At 44.9% G+C, this 15,072-nt stretch overlaps 1 protein-coding gene across 2 annotated transcripts in view; it reads left to right on the top strand.

Moving 5' to 3' along the window:
• Positions 1–15,072, top strand: part of LOC128322537 (uncharacterized) — a 184,862-nt gene that overhangs the window by 159,547 nt on the left and 10,243 nt on the right. Inside the window, exon 8 of one of the 2 annotated variants that reach the window (XM_053243972.1) lies at positions 6,992–7,077. The exons of the other annotated variant lie outside the window; for it this stretch is intronic. The gene's annotated coding sequence lies outside the window, so the exon portion shown is untranslated. Of the gene's footprint in view, positions 1–6,991; positions 7,078–15,072 lie in introns of those variants that run through there. 2 annotated transcript variants of the gene reach the window in all.

Consider the following 15,072-nt stretch of genomic DNA (forward strand, 5'->3'; position numbering starts at 1 on the left):
AATTTATCATGTATCATGGTGGAGTGGGATGATGATGATGATGATGATGATGATGATGATGATGAAGAATCTTTAAATACATTGACAAGAAGTTCACAAAACACTTTACGGAGCAGAAGGAATGAAAAGATGAGAAAAAGAATGAGGAATTTTTTCCCCCTTTCTCCAAGGAGTTGACAGGACTAGATTGAATCCCCACCTCAATTTCCACTGATGTGTTTGTTGAGGGCAATAATGATTAGGGGGTTCAACACTTGTGTGAGGGATGCATAGAAATATGTTGAATTTTGAGAAGGGAGCTTACCTATGTCAGCTGAGGGAGCATGCTTTTAACTAGGGATGTGCACGAATCGGTTCAGTGGTCCTTTTTTGGACTGCCGGACCCATTCAGTCATTTGGTGTTTGGCCAGTTTGGCTGCAAGTGGGGGTTACCTATAAGGAGCAGGGAGGGTCCTTACCCTCCCCGTGTTTTCCCTGACAGCACTGTCACCCAAATCGCTGGCATGCCTCCTTGCTGCCCCAGTCAGCATTGTGCCGGAAGTGGCTGGTGCACATGTGCATGTCATTCATGTACACTGGCCACTTCTGGTATGATGCTGACCGGGGTGGTAAGGAGGTATGCTGCCACCCCACACCAGGGATTTTGGTGACAGGACCGGCAGGGGAAATGCAGTGCAGGGCGGGGAGGACACTCTCTCTGCTCCTTAAAGGTAACCCATCCGCCACTGAACCAGCCAGCCATGCACATTCCTACTTCTAACACAACTGCAGCTGCCACTGCACGGAAACAGCAGGCACTAGTTTAAGGAAGAGAACACCACCACTGTGACTCCTCCAAAGACTTAGGTAAGTCCCCCGCACCTCCTCTCAAAATTTAAGACAATGTTTTCAGTCCCACCACAAAAGTAGAGGGATTTCTAACTCCTACCAAATTACCCCCCCCCAAAAAAAATAACAATTGAAATTTGGTTAATTGTGGGTGAAGTCAAAACTTCACCTACAGCTCTACTCACAATCTGAAAAGGAACAGAAGGGAGGTCCCTGCAACAGCCACTGGAGAGACACTATTCTGAACTGAAGAGGGACAATTGTTCTTTAGGCTTGAGCCCGAAACATTTCGGAGACCATTATAGAGGCCTCTGAAATGTTTTGGCCACCAGGGCTGTTTTGGCATTCTGGAAGCGGCAGGGGTGTTCCCTTAAGGGGGGAGGGTGCACTTATCCCTCCCACTGCATATCCCCTGCCAGCGCTCCATTGTAGCAAAGCCCCTCAGGGCCGCAACGTACTTCCCTACTGCCCCATTGCCCTTATTGGCTGCAAGTCACCAGAAGTACCGGGCATGCATGCACCCATCACATGTACACACGTGCATGGCAGACAGGCTTGCACTGGTGACAGATGCACATGCACCTGGTACTTCTGGCCACTTCCAGCCAATGATGTCAGCAATCTGGCCACCCGGAAGGGAAGTCCAGGAAGATAGTCCACAAAACAACTGGGCTACAGATGCAAAACACGGCTCGGGAATAGTTCTCTCTATTTGGCTTGGGTTTGAAAGCTATTAACACAAGGGTTGACAAACATTGTCTTCCAGCAGCTAAGCAAAAGCTGTTGATGTGCTTTATAGTCCAAGCTGATAAGTCTCAGCTGGCAGGGATTCAAGGCTTATCAGCCCTCTGCAAGAGGCATTTACTTCTCCTGATAGTTACCAGCTGTGTTCTTCATCTTGTGACACACCTCTGTTGTGGAGTCAGTGGGGGTTGCCTGCACAGCTCATCTTCTGATTTGTCTGTCGCTGTGTCTGCTCTGAAACATCAGCCAGACCTGCCTCAGCTGTCTCTTGGGAACTGACAGCCGGGCTCTGCCCCTCAGGCACCCCAGCATCGGCTGAAAGGCTGTCAGCTTCCCCTTCCTCCTCACTATCTGAGAGCAAGGGCATGACAGATGAAGGCAATGGGGCGGCAGGGAGGTACACTGCCACCCTGAGGGGCTTTGCTGCAACAGAGCGCCAGCAGTGGAAATGTGGCGGGAGGGGTAAGTGCACCCTCCCCTGCCCTTAAGAGAACACTCCCGCCGCCTCCGGAACAGGTCCGGGCACATCCCTATTGTTCTTCCTCCGCTAAATATTAGAGTGCTGCCACTTTAAAAGGTGCTGCTTTGTCCAGTTAGGAGTGGAGATTCCTGTGGTCAACTTTATCCATTAATTTAAAGAACTTATTTTCTCCTCTGCCCTATTTATTTAAAATGTCTGAAAGCATTATCATTTTCAGTGTCTGTATGTGTTCATTTACATTTTGGCTAACGTTTTAATGCTGTTTTCTCCTTTATGTTTCCAAAATGCTTGATTCCTGGGACACAGTTTTCTTCTGGATTAAAACTGGAGACAGCTTTCATTTAGCACATGTGGGTGCATGTGCACCCATTCACACAGCTGCATGATAACCCCATTGTTCTTGCCTCCTGGCATCCTACCACCCTTTCCCTCAAGCCAGTGGGGGCTCAGCTGTACAGGGAAAAGACTTGGCTCCTTGAAAATGGTCCCTGGGAGTTCCTCATGCCTGTCAGCTGTAGTATGTCTTCCATCAGGGAATCCCACTGAATCCTTACTTTCTCCCTTGGGATAATGCTGTTGTGAGCCGAGCCTGATTCACACTCTGTGTATGCTCTGGAGCTAGCAATGAGAATAAGGCTTGTTCACTCTAGCCACAAACTGGCATAGTTATTTGACAGGGTAACCATGAATGATCAAGAAACACAAGTAGGAGGGAAGACAGACACACTTATAAAATTCCAATGGGCTTTATTAAGGCAATGGTGCTGATCAGGTAAGTCAAACAGGTCAATAAGATCACTCAGGTTTCTCAGTAGTGCCATCAAGCAAATCAATTGAATCAGTAATGTTTCCCAGTGTAGTGTAGTGTGGTATGTCTTAACTAATGAATATGTTGGTTGCATGTGGTTTCAGTGTTAATTAACTAGTAATCTAACAAAGGGTAGCGAGAATGGAAAGGAGAAGAAGGTGTTGGAGATGGACTTCCAGTCCATCGACCTTTTGCACCAACTATCCTAATGACCACTAGGGGCACTGGAAGTAGAGATAGTGAGTAAGGGTCTCCCTAACTGTCCTACTTGTCTCTACTCTATGACCCCTGATATGTCTCTACAGGTATTTCCTGTGCTGAGTCAGAATCCCTCCCTTTCATCTTAGAGGGCAGATGGAAACCTTTCTCTCTCTACTACCTATCCATTATGTAGTTCTATAGGTTAAGGTTAGGTCTTTCCTATCCAAAGTGTACTTCACCAATAAATACTTAGTATTTAGTTCTACAAGAATCTCCACGTGTCTTCTCTAAATAGCTGCAACAACTAAACTCTGCTACTACTCTGTAACTGGAGTGGGTAGCTTCTTTAGTGCTCTGATAATTAATCTGGGTGTAAAAATTACAACCCCCAACAGAAGGGAGGGAGACTGCTTTAGGAGTGGGGTGGCAGAATGCCAGAGTTTTAGTAGGGGGAAAGGGGGCAAAGGCTGGATTGTCTTCCAGAACAGCATATTTTGTCTCGTTGTGGCCCATAGGTGTGAGCGTTGCTTGAGTCCGTGGCTGCAGCAGACAGGCTTCAAAAAGGCAGATAGAAATAGACAGAGGTAGTCCTTTGCAGATAGAAATAGACAGAGGTAGTCCCAGCTTACTTGCCCCCCGGCAGAAGCTCTGAACAATCTCTTGTCCATCAGAGGAAGGGGCTCCTGCCTTTTGCTGTGCAGTTAGACAGAAGCTCCTAGCATGAGCTAAGGTTTTTGCATGAAGCCATGTTCAAAGCTAAGTTCTTATGACCATTTTGATCCTTGGATCTGAACATAAAGTTCTCTCAAAAAAGCAATATCCATCATGCACTTAAAGTGCCCATTAACTTGCGCCAGAAAAACTTGCTCACTCAGGACAATTGCTTGGTTTGCCAGAGGTGAGTTTCAGCAGACTGAGAGCCATCTCCTGTGTGCTGTAGTCTGTTATCAGAAATGAATCATTTCTTCTTGTGTTCTTAAGACAATCTGCATTTCTGAGCTTTGCAGATTTGTCTCTACTGTGTGAACAAAACTTGAGCTTGAACTCTCTGCCCCAAAGAGGTATTAGGAAGTAAAAATGTCAAGGGAAACACAACACTAATCCTATATGTAAGAAATATCAATCTAAATAGTGTGTGTGTGTGTTTGTGTGTGTATGTAAATAGACTTAGTGTGCATTTCTAAAATCATTCTAAAGTGATTGCATGGGAATCTGTGTGAAACAAGAAATCAGTGGTGACAACTGTAGCAAACATAGCAAGCTGCATGAAAGATAGGGTTACTCCTACTTTTCCCAAGGCAATTCACAGTTGTGACACAGGACAGGCAATTTGGCCTGTTTCCCAGGAATTAACCTGTTCATTCACGAGTTCACTGTTGCCTGGCATCGGGGAATCTTTCACTGAAACGATGGTTTCAGACACAGGTCCAAGCCAGGCCTTTTGGGCCCTCAACTCCTGTCCAATTGGGGTGACCTGGGGTCACAACAATGTCCCTGCCTATTGACTGTCAGAGAATGGGAAGATCAATATTTTACAGAGCCACTCCACTTTAGCTATTAAAAAGTTATGGAAACATCTGACATGGTGACTTAATTTTTCAAGGCACACACTTCAGCCCCTTCATGGCACACTAACAGGCACCATAACAAGGTATGAGAATCACTCCCCTGCTGTATTGTTCCTTTATGTCTGGAAATGTGTTTTGAAAGCAAGCCTTCTTCGCCTTCCTCTAAATTCTACAAGGTATCTGCTTCCAAGATGCAATGTAAGATACTTGCTGGATACAAAATTGCTGTTTGTGCAAGCGTCTCACAGAGGGCAGTTTATGGATTGATAAGATGGTCCTTCTCTTCCCGCATTGCTCTGCACAAACATATACATCAGGAAACATATGCATCCTCTTGTGAAACAAATTGGTTTTGTTCTCCTTCCATCCACAACAATACATTGCCCCTTCCTCCTCCCAGAAATATTAGGCTACAGATCCTTCATCATTTTTATTCTCAGCCTTGAGTGTGCTGAATTGATTTTGGCTACTTACTGGAACACAGCATACTGTTTTAGCAGTTGTAGGAACATAGTTTTACCAAGAGACTAGTACATTATTGGAAGGAGTGGCAAGTTGGGAGGAAGATGGGATTTGCAGGATCTCCCATCTGCTCAAAATTGCTTCTCTGTAAGTTCCAAATTAGTTCTTGAAACTTCCAGGTCCTCTTTCATTTTGTAACTGGCTGGCTGGCTGAGAAAAGTTGCTGCTGATGGGGCTGTATTTTAAAATGGCAAACTCATATCTAGTCCCCCCTTTTCCAATCTTTTCCAAAGCATTGGATACAACATCACCACCATCTGCTGTGTTCCTTGGCTACTGCTCCACATTCTTCGCTGCCACTGGGAGGGTGGGAAAGGGTTTGACACTGCAATCACATCATGCCATTCCCTTATTAAACCTTACATGGATTACTATTTCCCAAAAGGAAACTGAAAGGCCACTGGATGTCCTACCATTCAGGGAAGTGGGAATAAAACACTGGCCCCTTTCACAAGTAATGGGGAACTGGAGTTGGAGGGGCCTGAGGTTGCATTTCTTGTACTTCCGAATGCATGCAACCATGGTTCAGTCACAACAGGTTTCCCTCCCCAACCCCAGTTTGATCCTTAGGTTTGTAGTGAGTTTTGCCACTTCTACCTAAGGTTGCATTCCAGGATCGTTAACATCCGAATGCTGCACACTGGAGTAATTGGAGTTCAGGGAGGAAGCTCCTCCCTCGCTCTGGCTGAGATATGGCTGCTGGGGCTGTCCTTCATTCCAGGAGGAAGCCCACACTGGCAGTTCCCCTACCCATGCTGATGGTTCCTCTCCCTCTCTGTAGTCTCCCTGACTGCAGTTATAGTCCTGCCAGTTATATCCAAAGGCAGACAGGTAATCGTGCAGGGGGAGGAGGGGTTACAATTGTGAAGGTAGCAACTGTCTTACATGATGCACAGTTTCACAGAGACTCCTAAGGCAGTCCTGATGCCTTTTAGAAGCTATGGCTGTGCAAGCAAAGCTACTACATCCCCCCCCCCATTTGCAACAATGGGGGGAAATGCAGAAGTGCTGCTTGCACAAAGACTGCTTCTGAATTTTGGGGCTGCCTTAGGAGTAAGAGACCTTCTGAATGCCAGCGCCGCCCTGGAGCACAATGTTATGATCTGTAATGCTGCGCATCATGTAAGCCATTATCATTTATATACAGCATTTATATCCCACCTCTCCAAAGCTCACTTGATGAGTCTTACTCATTGAGCACAACGTTTCTTAATCTTGGGCTCCCAGATATTGTTGGACTACCACTCCCATCATCCCCAGACATGGCCTTTTTGGCTGAGGATGATGGGAGTTGTAGTCCAACATCTGGCGGCCCAAGGTTAAGAAACGCTGCTCAAAGGTGCATGCATTAAAAAGCAGTAAATAAATATTGGCTGAAATAAGTTGCTTACCTGCAGAGCTGTAACAAGACTGGAATTCAAGTATGCTCCAATCGTCCTCTGCAGCCCCAGCAGAAGTGAGGGGAGGGTGTGGTTTTCACTGTCCCCTCCTTCCTCCAGATTGAGTGTTCATGTGCAGGAATCTGTCTTGGATTCATGCATTATTCAGGGACAGATTCCTGCTCATGAAAACTTGATCTGGAAGGAACAGTGAAAATTGTGCCCTCCTCCTCTCCACTGGAACTGCTTAGGGGGCCTGGAGCACACTTGAACTCCTGTCTTGTTACAGCTCCTCGGGGCTACTTCTCTTCTCCTAGCCCTATGGAGAATGTAAGCCTTTTTAAATGAAAGATCAGGTTGTACCGTATAGACATATCAGATTCCATGTATTTAGCTTTCTGCTGCTTTTCACTGTCTTGTAATGCTCTTTGTGTACTTACTACAACATTTTTCATGACAGGCCAGCAAATGCCACTTTCTTTTGCTTCAGTGTTGGCAACCGGGAGCGGGGGGAGCAGGTGTCACCCCTTGAAGGTCCAGTTTGGCACAGAGGTATCCTGTTGCTGACCCCGTTCTAGAGTATAATGAAGCTACAACCATTCATTCTGGACATATAAGCATTTCTTGTAAGTTTTGATTGATGCTGGGTAACTACTGTATGAGGGAATTCACAAATAAACTACTTTGTAGTAAATAATAGCCTCTAAATTCCTGGGTTGCTGGTGACAGGCTCCATGTGTTATTTATTTGCTGTAGATACAGCAAATCATATTCTCTACATTTCTGGGTTGCTGGTGATTGGTTCTTTCTGTTATTCATAAATGTAGGTAGGTATGGCTGCCGCACTCTCCCAAGGCCCTCTGTTAACACATTTCTTTTTAAGCAATCTATACAGTGCTTCCAGTTTGATGGATGAGGCTTTGAGACCACATTCATTAAATGGTTGCTAAGTGCTAATTAAAATCTAACTAACCAAGTTTCTTTCCTACAGCACTTGGGGATTAGTATGTTTGGATTTATTTATTTTTGTTCTCCTTGCTCTTGTTTGTGAATAATTGTGAGAGCAATCCATTTATAATACTGTAGTGGTGTCTTTTTTTTTTTTTTTTTGAGACCTGAATACTAATTGCTAATTGTGATTTATAATTATGGGAAAATCTTAAAAGCCTAAGCATCAAAAATGGTTGTTTAGCACCTGCTTTTCTGCATCAATGCAAAACAATTTACTACACTCTTGCAGAAGCTGAAGATGAGGGACTAACTACACATTACATGCAAGCCTGTGCAACAAAACCCCAACTGCTGTTTAGAAGACATTCTAAGAAAAAGCAGCTCTGGGGGAGTGGAGAAGCAGTGCATAACCCTCCCCCACACTTTTCTGCAGAAACTCCCCCTCCTTGAGCTACTTTCCCCTGGAGATTTCAAATGCATTTGCAAACTTTTGCCTAATTGCATTTGGAACCCCACAGGGCAAAGCAGCTTGGGGAGGGAAGCTGCAGTAAAAACATAGGGAGGCTATTCCCATGATCACTGGAAAGTGGGCTAAGGGAGCATAGCCCGCTTTCCAGTGATCATGGGAGCCACTGGGCTCACTGGCGAGCCCGATGCTCCCAAGGTGTCTAGCCTGCCTAAAACACCTCCCCCTTAAATGAGATTAAGGAAGTGAATAGTTTAAGTTGTTGAAAATGGCAATGACAGATGGATTATTTCCAACCAGAAAGTAAAAAGTACTTCAGACCTGAAGAGGAGAGCTGGTCTTGTGGCAGCAAGCATGACTTGTCCCCTTAGCTAAGCAGGGTCTGCCCTGGTTGCATATGAATGGGAGACTTGATGTGTGAGCAGTGTAAGATATTCCCCTCAGGGGATGGAGTCACTCTGGGAAGAGCAGAAGGTTCCAAGTTCCCTCCCTGGAATCTCCAAAATAGGGCTGAGCGGGATTCCTGCCTGCATCCTTGGAGAAGCTGCTGCCAGTCTGTGTAGATACTGAGCTAGATGGACCTATGGTCTGACTCAGTATATGGCAGCTTTCTATGTTCCTAAGGTGGGGGGATTCATATGTAAATAAATTTTCTGTAGAACTGCTTTGTGTCACATATTCATAATCCCTGTCCCATTTTTGCCAATGTTTTCAACATGGATACATTGAATCCCCTTCCTCTTTTCTCCCCCAATGAAACCATTGGCAAAACATGGGACAGGGAATTCGATCCTAAGCAGAACCCTGACAACTGCTTCTTAAGGAGAGCAACACTGGTATGTTCTCTTGCTTAAACTAGAATTTTCCTCCAAGTAGCAACAGGCCCAGTGGAGTTAAAAGTGCTGCTTGCCTCCTTGCTGATACTATTTTACTTCCTGGACTGTGCAGAAGAATGACATTGGCTGCATTTGCATACAATGCAAAATCATAGTTAAACGGGGCAGAGGTTGTAACTGAACTCCATTACATTTGAATGCTTACACTCATGGTTTTGAGGCAAAAGCAAACTGAGGTTTGTCTCGCCAAACTCAAATTTGGTTTGTAGTGAGTTTCACTGCTGTCACACGAGGTTTTTCTGCAGCAGTATTATGTCTTAATGCAGACAGCACGATCATCCCTTATTATTGGTCACTGTGACTGGGAATGATGGGAGTTGTAGTCCAACAACAGCTGGAGGGCTAAAGTTGTGCAGCCCTGTACTAAAGACATAGAGGCATTGGCCATCCATTCTCAAGGGCCTCCTGGCCCTGCTGAATGTTAAAAGTATTTTTATGACCAAACTAAGAGGGAAATTACTCAATGCAGTTCTACTGAAATTTAAAGGACAAGCTATTGCCCGACTTGTTCTTTTAATTCCAATGGTACTTCTTTGAGTAATTTTCCTCATGTCAGTCAATGCATTTAGGGAATCTCATCATCCCAAACAGAGTAGCTATTTAAGGGATGATTTACACATTATATAGTTGATTGAGAAATGCTTCTATGTGGCAATGGCTCCAGGGCAGAGGAGCTGATATACAGGGCAGCTTCACATGTAATGTACCAAGTAAGTTGAAAAAAACCACTGATTGCTGTTGGAAGTGTGGTAGTGATTTCACCATTTTAGTGAAATCTGAACCTGCAAATGACACGTGAATGTTGGACAGGGAATGTCAGTTACCAACCTCAGCTTGACATCTGAAACTAATAGTTGAAGTTGGTTTCACAAAGCCAGGCTGAAATTGGTAACCATTCACGGGTTCTGACATCACGGATGCAGCAGCAGTAGTGAGAGCGTACAATTGGTGACAACCAATGGTTTTCTCCTACTTGTTTGCCACTGTGATATCTGAACCTGCCCATAGAGGAGCACACCAAATCATATGGAATTTACCAAGCAGCAAAGTCAATCCTGGCATAGTTCATGGGGAAAATGTGGCATGCATTCATAGAAATGGTTAAAGTTAAACCAATTTTAATATTTGCTAAACTCTTTTGATTCCTGCTCCATGTTCTAATTAGTCATTACTGAAAAGTAATATTTTGAGGAATTAAATTAGTGTGTGACAAACTTCACACAATCGCAATGCAAAGCTGATAAGATAGGGATGCATTTAAACCCTTATTTAAATAAAATGCATCATGTGCTTGAATATTATCTAATTTGTTTACCTTTAGGTTTAATTGCTGCTCTAAATTGCTTTATTCTGCCCATCTAGGTAGCAGACTTGTGAAAATAATATAACACCCTCTCATTAATGTATTAGCTATTTTAAGTCAAATTAAAAACAAAGTATAAACTGTTAGTTTCTTAATATGTTCATGCCTGTTAGGTATTGAGGGAAGTGAACTTCATGCCCCATTTCTAAAACAGCCCACTTTCTAAGCCTGCTAGTTGAAAGTGAGGGCTCTTTAAACACACTATTTCCAAACATTGCATATATGAGGTGTGCAAGTCATTCAAGTGCCCATTTTGCTAAATATATATTTTCAGAAGTTTAAATGCAAATGAGGAATTGTTCTCAGGATTACTTGAGAAATAGTAAAATTTCCTACACAGGAAAAGTGTCATGTATGAAGCAGCCCTGAGCCCCAGTGAAATCAAAATAATCAACAAAGTAATCCTAAACTGAGGTGATTGTCAAACAAGATGAGAGTTAAAACTTTTTAACCTGAGGGATACAAGTAGAATTTGTTTAACTTGCTCATAAATTACCTTCAGTCAAGATTTGAGCAATGAAGCAGACAGAGAGCTGGGTCTCATGATCAGTGAGACCTGGTTTTGGAGAGTGCGCAGGGAGAGAGGGCTAAGCCCTCTCTCACCGCACACGAGCAGGGAGGGAGCCCTGGGCAGCCGGATCGGGCACCCACACGATTGCAGGCTCTGTGACGAAGCCGGCAGGGGCTGGGGAGCTCGGGGGCTGCGTGGCCCCCAGAAGCTCCAGTATGCACTGCACAAGTGCACAGGGCATACTGGGGAGATCCCCGGAGCCGGGAGGTGGCTTTTCGCCTCCCCTCCAGGGGTCTACTCGTGACTAGGCATGGCGCGAAGCGTGGAGTCGCACCGTGGCTACTCATGATCTTTAAGCCAGGTTTGCTGAGCTTTCGCTCCACAAACCAGGTTTTAGGGCAGGGGCAGTTAGGTGGGTTACCCACCTAGGAACCACTGGGCTCACAGCCAAGCCCGGTGGTTCACACGATGGGGCGAATAGCCCCATCGTGTGAATAGCCTCAGAGTGTTTAGTTGTGTTTTGTTGCAATTTTTGTTTTTGTTTTAATGTATTTTTGAAAGTATGATTTATTATATTGTTCTACTTTGTGAGCTGTCCAGAGGACAATTGTTATGGGGTGCCTATATAAATAAAATTGTAATATTTGCACATAACACAACAAATACTGTTTCATTAAATATTATTTAATGTTTGATATTATTTCCTAATCGCATAATACTGCCCACTTGCTCTGGCTGTAACAAGGACGGCGAAGATCATTGGGGAAAAATATATTATTTGCAAGTACACACACTCCTCTTTCTTCCTCTACATGTGGTGCTCCTTTCCCTATTTTGGCCTCCCCATGTTTTGTAAAAGCAGTTGTCCAAATGTCTTACTTCTTCTAATATTACATTTTCAAGGCAATATTACATTTCCCCTTAATGACTTTGGATTAAAAAAAGTGTGGTATGTGGCCAGGTGACTGGAGCAGCAGGGATTGGGGGCCTCCCAGACCCAGAAGTCCCAGAAAGCCCCACACGAGGCATTCTGGGGAGGCCCTTGACACTGGGAGGTTTGTTGTTGCCACCCCATTGGGGGTCTCCTCATGAGTAGCCGTGGCACGGAGCCACACTGCAGTGACACACGGCAGGTAAACAGGGTTAGTTGAGCACAATCATGATCAGGTAAATGGGGGGGGGGGGATTATGCGGGCTTGATGCTGGGAGCCATGTGGCTCCCGCGGTAGCACATGACCCACAGAAACTGGGCTGGGCTCTTGGTTTCTGTGAGCATCATTGCCTAGTTGGGGCATATCACTGAGTCAGCTGTTTCCAGAGTGATTAACCCCACAGAAGCACACCTGAAGTTGGGAGTGGCTCACTGGAGTCCAAACGGCAGAGTGGCCAATATAGAGAAAGAGCGGAGGGAGGGCAGGTTGGATGGATGGATCTCATCACTGTCTCTGGGATGATGAGATACAGGGAGAAAAACCAAGAGGGAGCAAAGATATGGACAGGTGTGAGGTTACAACTTGACCATCCTTGCAAAAACTATTCTGCGCCTAAAGTTAAGGTGAAGGTCTTTCTTAAGCCTCTGGACTCTCTCTTGCTCCCTGCTAGGGGGGAAGGTACCCTGAGAATATTGTATGGCAATAAAGAAAGGTTGGAAAAGGATATTGCTGTGTCCTGAGTGTTCTACCACACCATGATCCCGACCAACCAGTTTAGCCCTTTTGATGTAGAATTGTCTCTGAGGTGACTATGATGTCACCCCAGGGCTCACCTTCTCTGTGTAAATGGGGTGTGTTTGTTGTATTTGCAGTGCTGCATAAGGTAGATAAACAAGTGTGTTCACTTAACAAAATGGGGAGAGGAGGGAGCAATGTATAAAAAGCCCTCTGTACAAAATTAGCCTAAAAATCTTGTAGGCTGACAAGAGGAGAGGAGAGCTGGTCTTGTGGTAGCAGGCATGACCTGTCCCCATAGCTAAGCAGGGTCTGCCCTGGTTGCATATGAATGGGAGACTTGATGTGTGAGCACTGCAAGATATTCCCCTCAGGGGATGAAGCCACTCTAGGAAGAGCATCTAGGCTCCAGGTTCCCTCCCTGGCCTCTCCAAGATAGGGCTGAGAGAGATTCCTACCTGCAACCTTGGAGAAGCCGCTGCCAGTCTGTGAAGACAATACTGAGCTAGATAGACCAATGTTCTGACTCAGTATATAGCAGCTTCCTATGTTCCTATGTAATAGGTGTCTTCCTAAATTATTTTGAAGCAATAAGCTAGAAGCTTAAGATTATCTTCCCAGCCCATAAATATTTATATACTGCTCTTCAACCAAAGTTCTCAAAGAGGTTTACATAGAAAAATAAGTAATACATAAATAAGATGGTCCCTGGTCCCCAAAGGGCTCACAATCTAAAAAGAAACATAAGGTAGACACCAGCAACAGCCACAGGAGGGATGCTGTGCTGGGATTGTATAGGGCCAGTTGCTCTCTCCCTGCTACATGTACGAGAATCACCATTTTAAATGGTGTCTCTTTGCTCAGTTAGCAGGGGTTCACAGAAAGAGGGTGTCAGGGCTCGGGTGGGGTTGTAGGCAGCTGGACCTGAATTCAGGCCTGAACAGTCCAATTTGGCTGCTGTGTCTGTGAGGTCTAGGTATACACAATCTGGCTTCAGCTACTAACTTTCCAATTTAATACCAGAGAACCCCAGAGAGGAAGGTGAAGCCTGGGCTCAGCCTGAGCTGCTTTTTAGCAATTCAACATCTTTAACTGTAGCAGCAGAATTGTCCTAACAGGACGAAGACAAAAACAAGTGTCATTTGATTTCTAGCACCCACATTCCATGTTTGTGTGTTTCCTTTAGGTCAGATCTACTTCTCTCTCCTCCAAATTGGCTGTTTAATTGAAAAAGTATGTAAAATTAATGCAACACTTACGTAAAATGCCGTGTTCAGGCATTATGCCTGAACACGGCACCACAGCCCCTCTACAGCAACCGGAGTTGAGGGAGGAAGCTTCTTCCTTCATTCAGTCAAGAAGGACGCCCACACAGCTAGTTTTCCCTCCTCTCTGCAGTCTCTGTGACTGAAGTTCGCCTCCTGTAGGTTACATGTGAATGTGGACAGGGGTGGGAGGAGTGAACCTCCAGGTCCACTGGATCCATGGTTCCACATCACTTGAGAATGCAGCCTAAATGTTGACTTATAAAAAGAAAAATAAGGATCTAGATTACACTGTTTTAATCTAGAGATCGTAGATAGTTTATAACTGGAGGTCGGAGAGACAAAATGTTTTGCAGTATTTTACACCTGTTTCCAAAAGGGTGTTAACTAGCAATATGTGACCAAATAGTTAACTTGTTGAACCAAGGGTGTTGATCATACCAGCCCCTATTTCCTTTCATTGATTTGGTGTCACTACTTATCTAATCTGCTCACTTGTCCACAGAGTGCAGTCAGAAGAGAAATTGGTGATTTCCATCTTAACAGTAACATTGCAGAGCTTCGTCTCAAGGGCATAAATCCTTGAGACCTTCCATTTGTTTTGGGTTTCCCCCCCTCCTGATAAAAAGTGTGTGCTTTGGGCTTTATGGCTTAGAGATGCTGCTTAGAAGCTTTCTATACACAGTCTGTAAGATGGTGGGCTATGCAAGAAAGTTGTCACATTCAACCATCCAAACTTCAGAGACATAAGTGGAAGGTGACATTACAATGATGACATTCTTTTGCACTCTTCCAAGTTCAGGGTTTATTTTTTTACATTTAGTTCAAATGTTTTTGTAAAAATGCACTCATGACATATTTGTATCTATACTTCTAGATCAGTTACTACTTCTATCTCTTTTTTAGGGAGAAAAGCAACTTAATTGGTTCAGTTGTTTGGTTCTGGTGCTTTAACTGTAATTGTGCCCATAAGGCTGCAGGTCCAAGTCCTATAGATGTTCTGTTAGCCAGTGGCGGAAACAGTCCTACACTTTAGGTAATAATGTTCCAGTTTCAGTGTGTTAGACTCAGAAATCGTATTAAGCTCGAACCCACCAGGTTGCAAGATAGAATCTATGAAGCAGAACCTGCCAGCTTGCAAGACAGAGAGGCTATTCTCACGATGGGGGAAAACTGGGCTAAAGAAGCCCATCCCGGTTTCCCCCCGTTGTGAGAACCAGCAGGCTCACGGGTGAGCCTGGTGGTTCCCTGGCGGCTGGCCCGTCAAAGTAGCCCTCCCCCTAGCCCAGGTTAATGGAGTGAGCACTCCGCCAACCTGGGTTTCCTGGTCGTTTGCCACTACAGCGTGGCTCCGCGCCATGGTGACACACAATGAGACCCCCACCGGGAGTCTGCAAGCAGCCTCCCAGGTTCGGAGGTCCC

The sequence above is a fragment of the Hemicordylus capensis genome, chromosome 4, assembly GCF_027244095.1.
Source record: "Hemicordylus capensis ecotype Gifberg chromosome 4, rHemCap1.1.pri, whole genome shotgun sequence".
NCBI lineage: Eukaryota > Metazoa > Chordata > Lepidosauria > Squamata > Cordylidae > Hemicordylus > Hemicordylus capensis.